Source organism: Symphalangus syndactylus, chromosome 22, assembly GCF_028878055.3.
Source record: "Symphalangus syndactylus isolate Jambi chromosome 22, NHGRI_mSymSyn1-v2.1_pri, whole genome shotgun sequence".
In the NCBI taxonomy this organism is placed as follows: domain Eukaryota; kingdom Metazoa; phylum Chordata; class Mammalia; order Primates; family Hylobatidae; genus Symphalangus; species Symphalangus syndactylus.
In genome coordinates this window covers 72198352-72201031 of record NC_072444.2, presented here as the reverse complement: position 1 = coordinate 72201031, position 2680 = coordinate 72198352, and the positions used below count along the sequence as shown (strand labels likewise).

The 2680-nt window shown below is 39.0% G+C and overlaps 1 non-coding gene across 1 annotated transcript; it reads left to right on the top strand.

The window, feature by feature from the left end:
- Positions 1-342: 342 nt before the first annotated feature.
- LOC129472812 (U6 spliceosomal RNA) lies at positions 343-449 on the top strand. The gene has a single exon (XR_008654083.1). It is a non-coding gene; the product is annotated as a U6 spliceosomal RNA (small nuclear RNA).
- Positions 450-2680: the final 2231 nt, after the last annotated feature.

Genomic DNA, 2680 nt, shown 5'->3' with positions numbered 1-2680 from the left:
TTCTTTCTTTTTTCTTTTTTTTTTCTGAGATGGAGTCTTGCTCTGTAGCCCAGGCTGGAGTGCAGTGGTACAGTCTTGGCTCATTGCAACCACCGCCTCCCGGGTTCAAGTGATTCTCCTGTCTCAGCCTCTTGAGTAGCTGGGATTATAGGCACACACCACCACACCCAGCTAATTTTTGTATTTTTAGTAGAAACTGGTTTTCACCATGTTGGCCAGGCTGGTCTTGAACTCCTGACCTCAAGTGATCTGCCTGTCTCGGCCTCCTAAAGTGCTGGGATTACAGGCATGAGCCACCACGCCCGGACTTGCTGTGGCAATTTCTTAAAATAAGACAACACAGTGCTTGCTTTGGCAGCACATATACTAAAACTGGAAAAATACAGAGAAGATTAGCATGGTCCTTGCACAAAGATGATGTGCAAATTCATGAAGCATTCCATAGTTTTTTTAAAAAAAGACAACAATAAAGTTTATTGTATTGATTGACTCTTCCTTTCACAAAAGGAATGTAGCATACAATACTGTTTCATAGCATTTTGCCCACAGTAGAACTTCTTTCAAAATTGGAGTTAATCCTCTCAAAGCCTGCTGCTGCTTTATCGACTGAGTTTAGGGAGTATTCTAAATTGTTTGTTGTCATTTCAGCAATGTTCACAGCATCTTCACCAGGAGCAGATTCCATCCCAAGAAACCATAAGAGACATATGCTCATCTGTAAGAGACAACCCCTCATCCATTAAAGTTTTGTCATAACATTGCAGCGATTCAGTCATATCTTCAGGTTCCACTTCTCTTGTTCCTTCTACATCTGTGGTTACTTTCTTTATTGAAGGCTTGAACTCCTCAAAGTCGTCCATGAGGGTTGGAATCAACTTCTTCCAAACTCCTGTTGATGTGGATATTTTCCCCCCTGCCATGAATCACAAATGTTCTTAATGGCATCTAGAATGGTGAATCCTTTCTAGGAGGTTTTCAATATATTTTGCCCAGATCCATCAGAGGAATCACTATCTTTGGCAGCTAGAGCCTTATGAAATGTATTTCTTAATTAATAAAACTTGAATGTCAAAATTATTCCTTGATCCCTGAGCTGCAGAATAGTTGTGGTTTTAGGTGTGAAAACAACATTAATCTCCTTGTACATCTCCATGACACCTCTTGAGTGCCTGGGTACATTGTCAATCATTAGTAATATTTTGAAATGTATCTTTTTTTTCTCAGCAGCAGGTCTAAACAGTCTGAACAGTGGGCTTAACATATTCAGTAAACCATGCTATAAACAGATGTGTTGTCATGCAGGCTTTTTTGTTCCATTTGTAGAGCACAGGCTGAGTAGATTTGGCATAATTCGTAAGAGCCCTAAATGCAGCTGATGACTTTAAGTTGAATCCAATGATCTTTTGGAATGGTCATTGGATGACCATTGGATCAACGGATCCAATGACCATTGGATTCAACGGATCCAATGATCATTGGATTCAACTTAAAGTTACCACCTGTATTTGACTCAAATATGCAGTCAGCCTGTCCTTTGAAGCTTTGAAGCCAGACATTGACTTCTCCTCTCTAACTATGAACATCTTACATGGCGTCTTCTAATTTAAAGCTGTTTCATCTACATTGAAAATCTGTTGTAGCCACCCTTGTCAATGATCTTAGCTAGATCTGAATAACTTGCTGCAGCTTCTCCAGTGGTATTTGCTGCTTTACCCCTTACATTTATGTTATGGAGATGGCTTTTTCCCTTCAACCTCGTGAACCAACCTCTGCTAGCCTCAGACTTTTCTTCTGCAGCTTCCTCAGCCTTCATAGAATTGAAGAGAGTTAGGGCTTTGCTCTGAATTAGGCTTTGGCTTAAGAGAATGTTGTGGCTGGTTTGATCTTCTATCTAGACCACTTAGACTTTCTCCATATCAGCAGCAAAACTGTTTTTCCTTCTTATCATTCATGTGTTTACTGGAGCAGCACTTTTAATTTCCTTCAAGAACTTTTCCTTTGCATTCCAATTTGACTAATTAGTACAAGAAGCCCAGCTTTTGGCCTGTCTCAGCTTTTGATATGCCTTCCTCAAAAATAAAAAATCATTTCTAGCTTTTGATGAAAAATGAGAGACATGTGACTCTTTTTCACCTGAACACTTAGAGATAATTGTAGTGTTACTAACTGAGCTAATTTTAATATTATTGTGTCTCTGGTAATAGGGAGGCCTTAGGAGGAGAGAGATGAAAGAAAATGATCAGTCCGTGGAGAAGCCAGAACACACACAACATTGATTATGTTTGCCATCTTATGTGGGCACAGTTTGTGGTGCCCCCAAACAATTGCAATAGTAATAGCCAAGATCACTGATCACAGATAGCTATAACAGATATAATAATAATCAATAAGTTTGAAATATTGCAAGAATTACCAAAATGTGACACAGAGACATGAAAGTGAGCATGTGCTGTTGGAAAAGTGGTACCAATAGACTTGCTTGTGCAGGGTTGCCACAAATCAATTTGCAAAAAATGCAGCATCTGTGAAGTGTAGGAAAGAGACACACAATAAAACAAGGCTTGCCTCTATTAATTAATTTCTTTATTCTTTTTTGTCATTATAAAAACCTATGTAATTGCTGGCCAGATATTCTGAGCACCCTGAGATGTAAATCATACATTTATTTTCTCTAAAGCAG